This window comes from Pristiophorus japonicus, chromosome 21 (genome assembly GCF_044704955.1).
Source record: "Pristiophorus japonicus isolate sPriJap1 chromosome 21, sPriJap1.hap1, whole genome shotgun sequence".
In the NCBI taxonomy this organism is placed as follows: Eukaryota; Metazoa; Chordata; class Chondrichthyes; family Pristiophoridae; genus Pristiophorus; species Pristiophorus japonicus.
Window position 1 is genome coordinate 84,489,200 of NC_091997.1, and position 17,899 is coordinate 84,507,098.

General features: G+C 44.5%; 1 long non-coding RNA gene across 3 annotated transcripts in view; it reads left to right on the plus strand.

Annotated features, from left to right (window-relative positions):
* The window catches only part of LOC139234155 (uncharacterized), a 48,152-nt gene extending 30,542 nt beyond the window's left edge, over nt 1–17,610 (plus strand). For all 3 annotated transcript variants that reach the window (XR_011588284.1, XR_011588285.1, XR_011588283.1), the window contains exons 3-4: nt 12,617–12,850; nt 16,173–17,610. This is a non-coding gene — a long non-coding RNA (uncharacterized lncRNA). The remainder of the gene's footprint in view (nt 1–12,616; nt 12,851–16,172) is intronic.
* Nucleotides 17,611–17,899: the final 289 nt, after the last annotated feature.

Genomic DNA, 17,899 nt, shown 5'->3' on the forward strand with positions numbered 1-17,899 from the left:
GACTCCACGAGGCAATGTGTTGTACTCAAACTGTAGTGACCTTGGTCCTTTAATCCAAACTCCAGAGTGAGGCACAAGCATGGTGAGCAGCTTTTTATACTGGGCCCTGCCACCAGGACTAGAAACCCCGGTCTCCACCAGTTGCACCCTCGAGTGGTGCCAGCATCGTATATACACAGTGTAAACCTTATTGATAGTACATCAGGTAAACAAGTCTCCATCTTATGCAACTATACAGTGACTACACAGAGAGTATATCTATAGTCTGCATATACAACATCACTCTCCCCCAAGTCCTTTGTGTCAGTTACCTTTGCACTATGTGCTCTGGCTTAGCTCTCCCCAGACTTCAGTGCCAATAGCCCTTGCACCTTGGCTGTGCTTTGGCTTGGCTCTCTCCCTGTTAACTCCCCAAGTCCTTTTACTACAACATTGGGTAGTGGTTCCCAGTTTGGATGGTTTGATGATGCAGTGGAGGTTCCAGTGGGTTCTGGGTGTGATCCACGTTTGTGTCCATGGTTACATACATCCATTCCCCTCCCTTCCCCACAGTGAGATCATGCAGCTGGCCCATTACATTAACATACAGGATCAGACACAGTGCAAGTACAAAGAAAGGAAGAAAAAAAAATGTTCAGTTTGTATCGCGACACCTTGGTTCAGTGAATTTATATTCGTTACGTTTTACGGTCGTGCACCAGGATTGGGTAGATTGCATTCATGGTTCAGTCATGATCAGTACTGAAGTAGTAGTACAGGTATGCGAGGACGCTAGTTCCAGAGCAACCAGACGGAGTCCTAGTCGTCTGATGACGGCGATGCACCCCCTGCTAGCGGGGTCACTTAGCCAGGACTCAGGGCCTTTGCGCAGAGCCACAGATGTGTGTGGCCTCCCTGTCCTCCTTTGAGGGCTGCAGAGTTTTCTGCCTGCTCTCTAACAGTGTTGGGAACCTGGCTTTCCAGGTCGCGTTTGGGGAACTTGTTGGTTCTAACCTTTCGCTCCTGGACATGGCCGAGGTAGCGACTGGGTCTGGGGGGCTGCGCCGTCTCCACCTGGATGGTGGGTAACGACGGCCGACATTGGCACTGTTTTCGTTTCTGGGTCGGTGGCGAATAATGCCATCGGGAGCCTGCAGCGTGGGATAGACCTGGGGCAGGGTATCAGGATCAGTGCCTTCACCCTCCTGAGGTCGCTCGCTTGCTACTTTTGGGACACTCTATTCCCGACATCTCATAAGAACATAAGAACATAAGAATTAGGAACAGGAGTAGGCCATCTGGCCCCTCGAGCCTGCTCCGCCATTCAATAAGATCTCGCAACAATATTTTGTTCTTTACGTTAGGAATAGTACTGACAATTCGCAACAACACTTTGTTCACAATCTTAATCGGTTCGTTACATTGATTGCCATGCATACAATGTATCTTTAGGTTCAGTTGGTTGCAGGTCTGCTTTAAGAGAACCCTGCCGGCTTTACCCCAGTCAAATCCTTTGTTAGACACCACGTGTTGGTCCCTCAGCGTTGCACCTCGTGGTCTGGCCGTGGCCATCTTTTATCCAGCCACGCTGCACCTCACTGCAGCAGGGATGCCATCTTGCCTCTGTCCTCGAGGTCAACTGCCTTGATCCTTCTCTCCCGTGATTCTGCCACAAAAGCTGGAAGTGTGCCTGTGAATTCAATTTTCCTCCCCAGGAGTCCTGCCACTGGAGCCGAGAAGGTACTTTTAGGTCGTACCGGTCGGATCATTGCCACGCAGTCGTGATGGACGGTCTGTGTCTCAGGTGCTGCGCTGGTCTGTTCTCTGGTGCCTGGCCCAAGCGAAGGTGAGGTTTTGCTCTTCCTCTGTGCACGGGGGACATCGATTGCTGGAGTGAAGAGGTCTTCCCATTTCCACTGGAGCTGCCCCATCCACCTTCTTCCGACTAGCGTTGGACCATCACCTGCAACAATGACAAGGTAACTTGTGCACCACACCATTATGGATTACACTCTCATCCGCACTACCAAGGACTGGGATCAGCTCCTTGGTGTAGGGGTGTGCAACTTTTCCTGTACTGGAACCAGCTCGGGTCGCTTTTCATTCCATAGCCTCTCAAAGGCATCCTGGCTCATCATTGACTGGCTTGCTCCCGTGTCCACTTCCATGAGGACTGAATGCCATTTATCTTGACTTCCATTTTCACTGGAGAACAATCGGTGGTGAAGGTATACACTCCATACACTTCTTCTTAGGGCTGAGCTGCTTCTCTGGCCAAACCATCATACTCCTCGCTGGATTCAAAGTCATCTACCGACTCTGCTAGATGGTGAGTCGTATTTCTTTTACACATACGCTGGAGGTGGCCCTTCGTGCTACAGGCTTTGCATACATACTCAGCAAACCGACACTGGTGAGCCCTATGGTTTCCTCCGCAACGCCAGCATGGTGCTACTCGATTAGCACTCCTCGGCGGACTCTGAGTTCTGGAACCCTGAGGTCTGTGCTCTCTGCCCTGAGGAGCCACGTTCTACAGTCTTGCCTGTGAAAGGCACCATTCTGTGTACAGTACTTGCTGGGTTTGAGTCCACAGTATGGATAATTTGCTTGGTGCTGCAGGTCAAGGTCATGAATGCCTGACTGATGCTGATGGCCTTCTGCAGGTTGACTGTGGTGTCGGCAGATAATAGCTTGTGAACGAGGCCCTAATTACCGATTCCTATAACGAAGATGTCTCGCAATGCTTCGTTGAGGTGCGTGCCAAAATCACATGGTGCCACAAGTCTCCTGAGGTCGGCAGCATATTTTGCAATCTCCTGGCCCTCAGGTCTGCGATGAGTGTAGAATCTGTGCCTGGCCATGAGGATGCTCTCTTTTGGTTTTAGTTGTTCACGAATTAGTTCAGTCAGCTCATCGTATGTCTTATCCTTGACCTTCGTGGGTGCCATCAAGTCCCTGATGAGGTGGTAGACCTCGGGCCCACAACTGGTCAGCAGTATAGCCTTGCGCTTCTCCGCCAATGTGTCTGTCTCCCCTGCCAGGTCGTTTGTCACGAAATATTGCTCGAGGCTTTCCGTGAAGGCATCCCAATCATCACCCTCTGCGAAGTCTTTTAGTGTGCCAAAGGTAGCCATAATCACATGAAAGTCCTTATTCTCGTCGCCAGTTGTTATGTCTGTAATGTACTTATGAATGACTCCGCGAGGCAATGTGTTGTACTCAAACTGTAGTGACCTTGGTCCTTTATTCCAAATCCAGAGTGAGGCACAAGCATGGTGTGCAGACTTTTATACTGGGCCCTGCCATCAGGGCAGGAAACCCCGGTCTCCACCAGTTGCACCCTCTAGTGGTGCCAGCATGTATATAAACAGTGTAAGCTTTATTGATAGTACATCAGGTAAACAAGTCTCCATCTTATGCAGCCACACAGTGACTATACAGAGAGTACATCCATAGTCTGCATATACAACAGAGTGGGAGAGAGAGAGAGTGCGAGAGACTGAGAGTGAGAGTAAGAGAGAGAGAGAGTGGTGAGAGTATGAAAGTACGAAAGAGAGTGAGCAAGAGTGTGAGAGAGAGTGCGAGAGAGAGTGCGAGAGAGTGAGAGTGAGCGAGAGTACGAAAGTACGAGAGAGTGTGAGAAAGTGAGAGAGAGTGAGTGAGAGTGCAAGAGTGAGAGAGAGAGAGAGTGCAAGAGTGAGAGAGAGAGTGCGCGAGAGAGAGAGTGAGAGAGTAAGCATTTCAAAATAGTGAAGGTGGCAGCAGGTGCCTTTACATCTGAAGCAGTCTTGCTGTATCCACACTCACCTGGTCACTCGAAGTCACATGGCAAGATGTACCCATCCAGATAGGTCTGAGCCAATCTACATTCTTCGACCATATTTCACTAGGGATGCAGCGTGGAAACTTAACATCTCCTCAAGCCAGACTTTCAGACAAGTTCCAGGAGAGGGACAGCTCTGCCAGTGGCTATCAGGATATCTATGCCAAATTTCAGAAGCAGGAGTTTACTGATGCTAAGAACAGGTGCTCGGGTAACTCCTTTATCATGCTCCCCATGGACAACAGCCAGTAGGATGAGGGAGCACTGCATTTATCCTGTGTGGTTGGTTTCTCAATAGTGCCATTCTTGATGTAGCCACACAGGGCCCAACCCATAGTATTCTCGAGTAGAAAAGGGTTCCAGTCCACTAATATGCAACTGGTCAAAATTCTTCACATGAATGGCCACTACTCTGGTAGCAGTCACAGTGCCTTCATTTCACAGCAATCTACGGTACTGCCGACATTTGATCGGGTAGGAAATTTGAATGGATGGCTCAAGGACCAGAGTATTCCCTTCAGCCCTGCCTCAGAACTCCATTGAGATCATGATGAACAAGAGCAGTTGACAAGAGAATGTTAAAACAGAAGTTCAGATGCTTGGACAGATCGGGAGTGCTGCTGCAGTATTGCCTCAAAAGATCGTAGTAGCATGTTGCCTACAAAAACGACTGCTGTAGAGCAGGTGGAATATTTGGCCCAGGCACAACCAATGGTGGAGAGGGATATTGAGACTGAGCTGGAACCCATGAGCACTGAACCCCTGTTGTAGACAAGCTGGCTCGAATCAATGAGAACTTTATTCAAGTGGCTGTACACCCAATACACACAAACAGTGATGTCCACATGTAGCGAATAAAGACCAATGCACTATTGCAACTACCATGGATATATATCTATTTCCCTGCTGCTATCTTATTCCATTCCATTCCAAGTGAACTCAAAACTGCAATAAAACCCATTTTATTCTCCCTGATACTGCGTCTGCAAGTTTGCTTAAGTTTCAAGGCTAGGTTCCCAGCATAGAGCTTTGCTGGACAGGAGCATGGGTTGCAGAATTAGCCCTAAAATGTATAGTAGCATTTCTACTAAGAAGGACAAATGTCAGGCGTGCAGCCTCGTATCCCTATCGTTTCGGGTCTGGAGATAAATTGAAGTAAGAATTCAAATTGTTCACATGCCTGGTGAGTATGTTAATTTAAATGTGTCAAAGGACACAATTTTCATGCTTATTCCATCAGAAACTGATGAAAATACCGGTTAGGAACGCCAGCAAGGAAGGTTTTATTAAAGAATCAATTTTATACTCGGGACTCCATTTTGTAGTTAAAGTTTTTGCAGAATCTGAAACAGGCGATATCTGTACAATGAGAACACATCAACTCAAATCTCCAAGGCTGTACCGATTGTTCTCATAATAGATATCCTTCAGTAGTTCCAATCTTCTAATAGACACATCCATCTGCATGGCGGCTACTTTGACCTTTTTACATGTATCGGTTCTTTTATTATGAGACCCACTCTCTAATGCTGAGTTGATGTAAGTCAGTGCAAATTGGGAGACGGATTTAAAATGTACTGTGTCCAGTGATCGGGAAATCCAGCAGTGAAAGGGAGGAGGGAGCTGACTCCAGAAAGTAAGTGCTCCATTCAGCTCTCCTTGAGCTTCCACCCCCCCGAGCCCCCTCACAGAAGCCTTGACCTCCCCCAGCACCGAGGTGCAAATCACCTTCCACCCCAATTGCCAGCCTCCTGCCCCAATCCCGTTTGCCACCCTGACCTCCCGATCGCGGGCCTCTCCAAATTTGCGATTGTTGGGAAACATCCCCAAGGGTCCCCAGCTGTGGCCTCCCATTGCCGGGGAGTGTTCCTGTCAGCCAGGCTGTCCATTCGGCCGGCTACTAGGTGGAAGGTGGAGCTAAAAATGTTAATGAGGTCCTGCCGTTAAGTTCGGTAGGGCCTCCGCATCCCCGACTTTGCTGGGTTCTCAGGCTGTGCTCAGTTCTTTGGCCAATATTGGCTTGACCCACACCCTCGCTATCTCCCTGTACATATTGGGGCCTCTGTGTTCAGAATTTTAATTCCTGCCACAGAGATAACAGCTCCAAGCTCGTCTCTCGAACAGTATTAATTAACAATAACATTCAGTTTGGGGAATTGCATTCACAGACAATATTCAAATGCCAAAGATTGACCTAATGGAATAAAGGTCCTCTGTAACCATTTCAAACAAAAGTCATATCTCAGTTGCCCAAGTTGAACTATTATCTTTTGTTTCTGACTACTAGCTAATTCATTATTGGCTTTATAATAGTTTCCTTTACCCCAGGAGCTCTCAAATGTTGCTGTGGCTCAGTGGGTAGCACACTCTCCTCTGAGTTAGAAGGTTGTGGGTTCAAGACCCACTCCAGGGTCTTGAGCACAAAAATCCCAGGCTGACACTCCAGTGCAGTGCTGAGGGAGTGCTGCACTGTTGGAGGTGCCGTCTTTCGGATGAGACGTTAAACCGTGGCCCCGTCTGCTCTCTCTCAGTTGGACGTAAAAGATCCCACGGCACTATTTTGATGAAGAGCAGGGGAGTTACCCCTGGTGTCATGGCCAATATTTATCCCCCAATCAACATAACAAAAAAACAGATGATCTGGTAATTATCACATTGCTCTTCGTGGGAGCTTGCTGTGCACATGACAACAGTGATTAAACTCCAAAAGTACTTAATTGACTGTAAAACGCTTTGAGACGTATAGTGGTCACAAAAGGTGCTATATAAATGCAAGACCTTATTTTTTTTCTTTAGTGTGGCAATTTGTCAAATATTTAGAAAACCTAGAAATACAATGGCCACCAAATCACCATTGTTCACCAAATCTGTTACATCCTCATTATATTTGTTAGACATGACCTGGCTTTCGTACAGCCACTTTGGCTTGGAGTTGTGCCTGTACTCGTTAAATGCACTTGAATTACTTCCTTTAGAACAGACTCCAATGTATTTCCTGCAGAAGATATCAGGCTGACAGGCCAATAATTCCCCAGGTGAAGCTGCTGACATTTTTTTTAAATTGGAACATAAGCTGTTTTCCAATCATCTGGTCCTGCCTGTGTTTCTAATGACCTGTAAAACATTTCAAGCACAACTCTCCCCAATTTTCCCGAAGTATTTTGGATGCATTCCATCTGGTCCTGTTTCCTGATGAATATTTTTATTTTTAATTGGCAGTTCATCCCTAACTTCTGCTTTCTCCAGATCATCAGATGTACCTCTCATTTGCCTAACAATCAGAAAGTACATCATTTTAATCAATAATTTGTAAAAATAAATTAAACCTTCAGTCATATTTGTTCTCTATCCTCTTTCTTATTTCAAGGGGCTCCTCACCGTTTTTTCTTTAACACTTTGCTTCCTACATCCAAGCATCTCTTTTTTACCCCTAATTGCTCATTACAATTTATCTTCAATTTACGTTTTTCAACCATTTGAATGGTTCAAACAATAGTTTGAGATTTTTTTCAGTCTAAAACCTTTCCTCCTTAAATCTTTTAAGCATATGCATTTTTACCTTACTTTGCGTTTAACTTCCTAATCTAATAATCCGCTTCTCTATAGCTAAGACTGTACTTCTTGGAACTGGTTGTACGGAGTCCTGCTGAAATAACTCACTGTCTCCTAAAATCAATGTAAAACATTTCAAACTTCATTGATTTATTTCACGGGAAGTGAGGGTGACTCATGGGGAACCAGAGGAATGGTTCCATGTCTGATTTGCTGCTCTTTTGCGCCGCAGTTTCACCCAAATGTGGATGGATTTCCAGTGAAAACCTGGGCTTGTTGTCAACTATTTAATTTTATTAGGAAAATGTTATTACAGACACTCTTTTAAATGCAACATTTTGCAATTAATCCAATCCTGGCGTTAGTACGCCTTCCGCAGACTACATTAGCTAAGCCTACAAAAGGCCAATGTCCTGAATGTGCGCATGTCTTTGATTTTTGGGTCTGTTTAAATTGAAGGAAAATGATGGGCAGGGCACCAGCAAGTTCCCAAAGTGCGCTCCCAGAGAGCTCCACACCAGGAGTGCACATTCAAACAATTGTCCCTACGTCTTGTGGAAAGCTTTAACTTTCAATATAAATACAAATGCTCACATTAAATCAGAGCCCATGTTGCTCTATAAAGGACAGGTACTGATAAGATGCACAAGGCATAATATCATTCAATACAGTTGATTATCTGTAGAATTCCTCAGGGGAAAATATTAGAAAGAAAATTGTCATTCTTTGCTTAATACTAACTCCATGTCTCCCATTTTCTAATTGTTTCTGACTTTCTTTGCCTAGTCTCTCTTCCTCCATTTGCTTCTACACATTTTCATTGTTATCTATGTATGTCTAGATTCATCTCTGATTCTCTCTCCCTTGTGTTTCTTCCCTTCTGTGCGTCTTTCATACAATTTCGCTCTTTCTCTTTAGATTCCTTGCTCTTTTTGTACATTTTCCAACAGTCTATCGACTCGGGATCAGTTCCTATGGACTGGAGGGTAGCTAATGTAACACCACTTTTTAAAAAGGGAGGGAGAGAGAAAACGGGTAATTATAGACCGGTTAGCCTGACATCAGTAGTGGGGAAAATGTTGGAATCAATTATTAAGGATGAAAAGCAGCGCATTTGGAAAGCAGTGACAGGATCGGTCCAAGTCAGCATGGATTTATGAAAGGGAAATCATGCTTGACAAATCTTCTGGAATTTTTTGAGGATGTAACTGGTAGAGTGGACAAGGGAGAACCAATGGATGTGGTGCATTTGGACTTTCAAAAGGCTTTTGACAAGGTCCCACACACGATATTGGTATGCAAAATCAAAGCACATGGTATTGGGGGTAATATATTGACGTGAATAGAAAACTGGTTGGCAGACAGGAACAGAGAGTCGGGATAAACGGGTCCTTTTCAGAATGGCAGGCAGTGACTAGTGGAGTGCCGCAGGGCTCAGTGCTGGGACCCCAGCTCTTTACAATATACATCAATGATTTGGATGAAGGAATTGAGTGTAATATTTCCATCTTTGCAGATGACACTAAACTGGGTGGCGGTGTGAACTGTGAGGGGGATGCTAAGAGGCTGCAGGGTGACTTAGACAGGTTAGGTGAGTGGGCAAATGCATGGCAAATGCAGTATAATGTGGATAAATGTGAGGTTATCCACTTTGGAGGCAAAAACGCAAAGACAGAATATTATCTGAATGGTGGCAGATCAGGAAAAGGGGAGGTTCAACGAGACCTGGGTGTCATGGTTCATCAGTCATTGAAAGTTGCCATACAGGTACAGCAGGCGGTAAAGAAGGCAAACGGTATGTTGGCCTTCATAGCTAGGGGATTTGAGTATAGGAGCAGGGAGGTCTTACTGCAGTTGTACAAGGCCTTGGTGAGGCCTCACCTGGAATATTGTGTTCAGTTTTAGTCTCCTAACCTGAGGAAGGACGTTCTTGCTATTGAGGGAATGCAGCGAAGGTTCACCAGACTGATTCCCGGGACGGCTGAACTGACATATGAGGAGAGACTGGATCAACTGGACCTTTATACATTAGAATTTAGAAGGATGAGAGGGGATCTCATAGAAACATACAAGATTCTGACGGGACGGGACAGGTTAGATGCGGGTAGATGTTCCCGATGTTGGGGAAGTCCAGAACCAGGGGACACAGTCTTAGGATAATGGGTAGGCCATTTAGGACTGAGATGAGGAGAAACTTCTTCACTCAGAGAGTTGTTGACCTGTGGAATTTCCTGCCGCAGAGAGTTGTTGATGCCAGTTCATTGGATATATTCAAGAGGGAGTTAGATATGGCCTTTTCGGCTAAGGGGATCAAGGGGTATGGAGAGAAAGCAGGAAAGGGGTACTGAGGGAAGGATCAGCCATGATCTTATCGAAGGGTGGTGCAGGCTCGAAGGGCCGAATGGCCTACTCCTGCACCTATTTTCTATGTTTCTATTTAGTAATTTCATACTTGCTCACTGTACATCGGTATAATTTCTTCTATATGTTTTTTTTACTCTCTCTTATGCTCTCGTGGCGATCTGGAGCCAGATTTAAGAACACAACTTCTGACAGTTACAGGAATAATTTTGTTTGTCTCTGTCTCTAGTATTTGGTCTGGAGCTGTCTTGTTGAATTTCTGTAAAGGGTACACAGGGCTTGTGTTGGAAGAGCGTGTGAAGTTTAAGCCTGAGGCTGGATTAGGAACATCGTTGCTAAATTCCATCTTGTATTTATCATTATTTACTATTACTATGCTGTAGATTTGGCTATTTAATATAGTGGGCCAGAATTTGTTGAAAGAATAACGACATATGAATGACACACATGTTATTAATGTGCAGATATGCCAGCAACTTCTGGCAAGGAAGGGATACCCTGCAAATTGCGAATTGCCGCAAGCTGCCATTAGCTTTGCAAAAATGGCATCTCGCCCTTAACCTCTTTGTGAGTTTCGTGAAATAGCTGCAATATCACATTAATTGCCCATTAAACTCGCTGCAGAAAGTTAATCTAGTAAATAATGTTGCAAGTACACCTTTAACAAAGTGATAATTCTTAATGATTGCCAATCAATCTCTCTGGCCCAGAAAGTGAGCAATTAAAAGTGTGGCATCTCATTCCTTCAGGTAGTGAATTGTTGGAGATTTAAAAAAATATTCATTTTTTTTTCTTACTTTTCCTTTCTGTCTCTTTTTCTCTCTCTCTTAATCCAATCTTTCTTTCCCCTTCTTTATTTCTCTTTCTGTACCTGATTTGTCATTGAATTCATCCACTCTAATTCACCCTTCTTTGTTTATTTCTCAATCTTTAAGAACGTAAGAAATAGAAACATAGAAAATAGGTGCAGGAGTAGGCCATTCGGCCCTTCGAGCCTTCACAGCCATTCAATAAGATCATGGCTGATCATTCCCTCAGTACCCCTTCCCTGCCTTCTCTCCATACCCCTTGATCCCCTTAGTCGTAAGGGCCATAGCTAACTCCCTCTTGAATATATCCAATGAACTGGCATCAACAACTCTCTGCGGCAGGGAATTCCACAGGTTAACAACTCTCTGAGTGAAGAAGTTTCTCCTCATCTCAGTCCTAAAAGCCCTATCCCTTATCCTAAGACTATGTCCCCTGGTTCTGGACTTCCCCAACATCGGAAACATTTTTCCCACACCTAACCTGTCCAGTCCTGTCAGAATCTTATACGTTTCTATGAGATCCCCTCTCATCCTTCTAAACTCCAGTGAATAAAGGCCCAGTTGATCCAGTCGCTCCTCATATGACAGTCCAGCCATCCCTGGAATCAGTCTGGTGAACCTTCGCTGCACTCCCTCAATAGCAAGAAAGTCCTTCCTCAGATTAGGAGACCAAAACTGAACACAATATTCCAGGTGAGGCCTCACCAAGGCCCTGTACAACTGTAGTAAGACCTCCCTGCTCCAATAGGAGCAGGAGTCGGCCATTTGGCCGCTCGAGCCTGCTCCACCATTCAATAAGATCATGACTGATCTGATCATGGACCCAGCTCCACTTCCCCGCCCACTCCCCATAACCCTTTACTCCCTTTAATTCTCTTTGATTAAAGAATACACTGTTGGCCCAGTCATTCTCCAAGGTCTCAGATACCCTGTTGCCCTAGCCATGCCATTTTCAGCTTGGATTTCCAGTAACTTACAGGGCAAAACTAATGAGCGGAAGAGTGCAGGAAAAAGTCTAACTAACTGCATGCTGCAAAATGCCCCGTTTCAGCAAATCCTGGCCCATTATTGTTGCTGCTCTGTCTGTATTTTCTCGTTATTATATATTAATATTTTTAACAGATACAATTTTACTTGTATTTATTATTGCTGTGGGTATCTTTCATTGTAATTGCATTGCCATCCATGCCCTTGGGTGGATCTGCTTGGGTCGAGTCATTGGGAAGCCAAGAGGAGTAAGAGAGTTGGAGGCCAGGAGGCTAAATTAAATAAAGTCAAGGATTCATAGGAACAGGAGGAGGCCATTTAGCCCCTCAAGCCTGTTCATTCAATATCATGGCTGATCTGTGACCTAACTCCATATACCCACCTTTGCCCCATAACCCTTAATACCTTTGGTTAACTGAAATCTATCAATCTCAGATCTAAAATTAACAACTGACCCTAGCATCAACTGTCAATTGCGGAAGAGTGTTCCAAACTTCTACCAGCCTTTATGCATAGAAGTGTTTCCTAACTCCTGAAAGTCCCGGCTATGTCCCCTAGTCCTAGATTCCTCAACCAGCAGAAATAGTTTCTCTCTACCCTATCAGTTCCCCTTAATATCTTGAAAACTTCAAACAAATCGCCCCTTAATCTTCTAAATTCCAGGGAATATAACCCTAATTTGTGTAATCTCATAATTAAACTCTTAAGGTGAGAAATTCCTGGCCTTTGTGCCACTCCATAGCACCCATAAATGGCATTAAAATGGCGGACGCTGTTCTTTCGTCAGCTGTTGGCAGGTCCCGCGATGTGCAATGCCGACTTTACATCACAGGCACAAAGTTCAACCCGAGATCCGAATTCAGCACTGGGTCCTAAGTACACCAGGTTGTGGCTTGCTCCAATAGATGTGAATTTTAAAAAAATGAGTAGGGTGTGCTGCTGGATGTTTGCAAGGGCTTGGATGGTAAATGAAGGCCTTTGAGAAGGCAGAATATGCTGCAAATGCTCAGCAGGTCACGCAACATCCATGGAGAGAAAAACAGTTTACGTCTTGGGTCGAGATGTTGCTTGACCAGCTTTTTATGTTGTTATTTCACATTTTCAGCATCTACTCACAGAGGGAAGAGGAATAAACAGAAGCAAAGGAAACAGATGGAAGGATGCATCCCAGACAGCCTCTTTGTGGTTGGGATATCCGGGATGGAATCCTCCGCCTGCAGTCCCAGTGACCACAACCCAAATTTCCCTTTCAACATTAGTCCCACAACTTACCATCCTTCTGTTACTGCCCATTACAATATCCTCTTAGCCACGATGGTGAAATAAAAGCCACCACAAAGTAAGCTTTCCAATCCACCTATATACGGCAATCCATCCAATGTGACATCAAGAAATTAGTTCATCATCCTTATGCATTTTCTTAGTGAGTGTCTTGTGTGTGCCTTTGCCAGCAACGCTGCCAGGATGGTATTGCACGGCAGATAAGCGCTGTGCCAGCAGTTTCCACCTCCCAGATGAATTTTACTACATTAGTGTTGCGACCATTTTCAGCAGCCGTTAACTGCAGTTGCCAGTGACACCTGCGACTTTACTGGCTAAAACGAATTTCTTCCCCTTAGAGTCCAGGTATCATTCTATCCTTGGCCCTCTCCTATTTCTCATCAAATGCTGCCCCTCGGTGACATCATCCGAAAATACGGCGTCAGTTTCCATTTGTACGCTGACAACACCCAGCTCTACCTCACTACCACCTCTCTCGATCCCTCTACTGCCTCTGATTGGTCACGCTGTTTGTCCGACATGCAGTGCTGAATGAGCAGTAATTTTGTCCAACGAAATATAAGGATGATCAAAGCCATTGCCTTCGGTCCCCACCACAAACTCCCTAGCCACCGACTCCATCTCCCTCGCTGGCCACAGTAGAAGGCTGAACTCGACCATTCACACTTGGTGTCATTTTTGACCGGGGTGATTTTCCATCCCCATATCCATTCCATTACCAAGACTGCCTACTACTTCTGTAACAGTCCCTGTTTCCGTCCCTGCCTCAACTTATCTATTGCTGAAACGGTCATCCATGCCTTTGTTACCTTTAGATTTGACTATTCCAATGTGCTCCTGGCCAGTCTCCCATCTTCCACCCTCCATAAACTTGAGCTCATCCAAACCTCTGCTGCCTGTATCCTAACTCGCACCAAATCCGATTCATCCATCACTATCACCCCAATGCTCCTGGTCCAGCAACGCCTTGATTTCAAAATTCTCATCCTTGTTTTAAAATCCCTCTGTATTACACAGTTCCACCTAGCGGACTACTGCTCCATCTAGTGGACTACTCTGGTAATGTAGCCATTTCTGTTTACAATAATGAAGCATCAGGTGACAGGTCACATGACAGGTTCCTGTGTTAAGAGCCATCTTGTAAAAGTGTGTTGTGATGTAAAGAATATACCACACCCTCCATGGTCTCGGCCTATCCTAGCTCTACCAGCCCTACAAGCCCCTGAGATCTCTGCGCCCCTCCAATTCTGGCCTCCTGCACTTCTTCAATATTAATCACTTCACCACGGTGGCTGTACCTTAGCTGCCTAGCATTTACAGGGCTGCTTTAGGCTTTAAGCTCTGGAATTCCCTCCCTATACCTCAGCCTCTCTATCCTCCTTTAAGCTACTTTTTAAAACCTATCTCTTTGACCAAGCTTTTTGTTCACCTGTCCTAATATCTCCTTATGTGGCTCGTTGTCAACTTTTGTTTGATAAGGCTCCTATAAGTGCCTTGGGATGTTTAACTACGTTAAAGGCGCTTTATAAATGCAAGTTGTTGTTATGAAATAGCCTATCCTCAGATTCGCAATACGACGAGAGATCTCATAGGAACAGGAGGAGACCATTCAACACCTCGAGCCTGAGATCATGGCTGATCTGCGACCTAACTCCATCCACCTGCCTTTGGTCCATATCCCTTTAATACCTTTGGTCAACAAAAAGCTACCAATCTCAGATTTAAAATTAACAATTGATCTAGCATCAATTGTAGGAATCAAATCTCATTTAATACCAAGAAGTAGATGTATGTTCCTACTGTGAACCAAATCTCATCAGGCAATAAATAAGGATATTCTTCTGTGCCCATCCAGTCAGTCTTAGCACAGCTACAGAATTAATGTGAAATGGTAGAAGCATATTTCATTTCCTGGAACAGCCCTAGGAATGCTTGTGGTGTGACCACATGGCGTGGTATGATGCAATTCACACAGTGCCGCTTCCAATTAACAGATATAATTAATTGAGCGTCTGTGTAATAAATGAATCACTGCAAATAACTTCACACTCATTTTACTGTTAATAGTTCCCCAAACTCAATCACATTGTGACTTAATCAAATTGAGTCAATATACTTATTTTAGGTTTGCATTACTCATGACTAAATTCTGGATACACAAGTGGTTTAAATACCTTTGCATGAAACATGAATTCAACAATGAACTGCAGAAGTTACAGATTTATTCATCTACTTTTCTTCAAGAAATCATGAAGGAGATAAGATGCTGTGCCTATGGTCTGGGAAAACTACACAGCAGTTCTTGGAGAATGGAGTGCCTCAGTGACGCAATGGGGGTATATTATACACCCAAATGAATCAGTTTGGGTTGGGTAGGATGTAAAGATGTTAAAAATTTCAAACCAGAACACAACCATCTTGAATCTGCCCATTTTTAACAGATCAGGTTCGGGCCACCATTACGCTGCCAGGAAACAGGTCGCTCATTTAAATATTTTAATATGGCTGCATTCATTAGATTTTTTTCTCTATTTTAGGTTCAACCTAACCCTGGCCGGCTGTGTTTCCCAGGCCTTGGGAAACCCGGCAGCTAAAGGGAGCTGAGGACTGCTGCGTGGAAGAGACAAGTGTCTCTCCAGCACTGCATTTGGGCCAGGAGGAGCAGGAACTCTTCCTCCAGCCCACCAAGCTAACCGACGCGATTGACCATTTTCCCCTGCCACCGATCTCTGCACCCCCGCCATCGGCCTCCGATCTCTCCACACCCCGATCTCCGATCTCCCCACTCCGATCTCCCTCCACCCCCACCCTGCAACCACTTTCGATCTATGCCTGCCACCCGCCCAACACCAGCCGCCAATCTCTTTTATCCCTCAGCCAACATCACAAACAGATTATCTGGTCATTATCATATTGCTGTTTGTGGGAGTTAGCTGCATGCAAATTGGCTGCCGTGTTTACATTACAACAGTGACTACACTTCAAAAGAACTTCATTGGCTGTTGAAGTGCTTTGGGACAGCCTGAGGCTGTGAAAGCCTCTATCTGAATGCAAGTCTTTCATTTCAAGCTTCCACTGGGACCTCTTAGCAGTGCTGCACGTAACAACAGTGACTACACCTCAAAAGAAATTCATCGGCTGTGAAGCGCTTTGGGACATCCTGAGGACATGAAATGTGTTAATAAAAATTGATGTTCTTTGTTAATTACAGCGCTCGGATTCCTGATAGGGACAGTCTAGGATTCTCTGTATTTAAACATCTGGGATGCTAAATGAGCTTAGAAATACAGCAGAGGAGATGGTTACTGCAGCTGCTATTAATATAGTTTAGTTTTTGTAATTAATGATTATTTAACGTGCATTTTCTGCTTTCCCACCAGCAGCAGATACGTCCAATACTCACAAACACATTAATACCAAAATCTGAGTTCCCTGCTGCAGACAGAAGTGGGATATATTTTTAATTTATACATCAGTGTGAGTCCAAAAACAGCAGTAGATCCTGAAATTCCTGCTCCATCGTGGGACTTCCGTCTGCCTACAATCCTAAACCGCAGCGACAGACACAATTAATTATTTGTGGTGTGCAACCTATACTTGTAAAGGCGTAACAGAGATACTCGTCCTGACTGCTGGGAGATGGCACAAAAACAAAAATAGTGGGGAACCAAAGAGCTAATGAGAGTGAGGAACTTAAAATAATTGAGAAACCAGAAGCTGACAATCCCCTGGATGTGAAGACCAGATCCTAAGGCTCTAGAAGAGAAAACTGCAGAGATAGTGGATGCATTGGTTTTGATCTTCCAAAATTCCCTCGATTCTAGAACGGTCCCAGCAGATTGCATGGTAGTAAATGTAACACCGCTATTCAAGAAAGGAGAGAGAGAGAAAACAGGGAACTACAGGCTAGTTAGCCTGACATCAGTTGTCGGGAAAATGCTGGAATCCATTATTAAGGTAGTGGTAACAGGGCACTTAGAAAATCGTGATATATTATGTAGAGTCAACATGGTTTTATGAAAGGGAAATCGTGTTTAACAAATTTATTGTTTTTTGGAGGATGTAACTAACAGGATAGATAAAAGGGAAACCAATGGATGTAGCATATTTGGATTTCCAAAAGGCATTAGATAAGGTGCCACATAAAAGGTTGTTACGCAAGAAAAGGGTTCATGGGATTAGGAGTAATATAATAGGATGGATAGAGGATTGGATAATGGACAGAAAACGGAGAGTAGGGACAAACACGTCATTTTCAGGTTGGCAGGCTGTAACTAGTGGGGTGCTGCAAGGATCAAGGCTGGGGCCTCAGCAATTTTCAATCGATATTAATGAATTAAATGAAAGGACCGATTGTAATGTATCTAAGTTTGTTGATGATACAAAGCTAGGTGGGAAAGTAAGCTGTGAGGAGAACACAACAAAGGTGAAGTGAGTCGGCAATAAGATGGCAGATGGAGTATAATGTGGGGAAATGTGAGGTTATTCAGTTTGGTGAGAAGAATAGAAAAACAGAATATTTCTTAAATGATGAGAAATTATTAAATGCTGATGTTCAGAGAGATTGAGGTGTCCTTCTCCAGGAAATACAGAGAGTTATGGTACAGAAAGCAATTAGGAAGGCAAATGGCATGTTGGCCTTTATTGCAAGGGGGGTTAGAGTACAAGAGTAAGGAAGTCTTAATACAATTATACACGGCCACACCACACCAAAGTATGCACAGTATGGGTCTCCTTATCTGTGGAAGAACATACTTGCCTTAGAGACGGTGCAAAAAGGTTCACTAGATTGATTCCTCAGATGAGAGGGTTGTCCCATGAGGAGAGACTGAGTATATTGGGCCTATAGGCTCTGGAATTTAGAAGAATCAGAGGTGATCTAATTGAAACATATAAGATTCTGACGGGATTGAAAAGGTAGATGCTGAGAGGTTGTTTCCCCTGGCTGGAGTGTCTAGAACCAGGGGTCACAGTCTCAGGAAAAGGGGGCGGCCATTTGAGACTGAGATGAGGAGAAATTTTTTCACTCAGAGGATTGTGAATCTTTGGAATTCTCTGCCCCCAAAGGGCTGTGGATGGTGAAATATTGAGTAAATTCAACACTGAG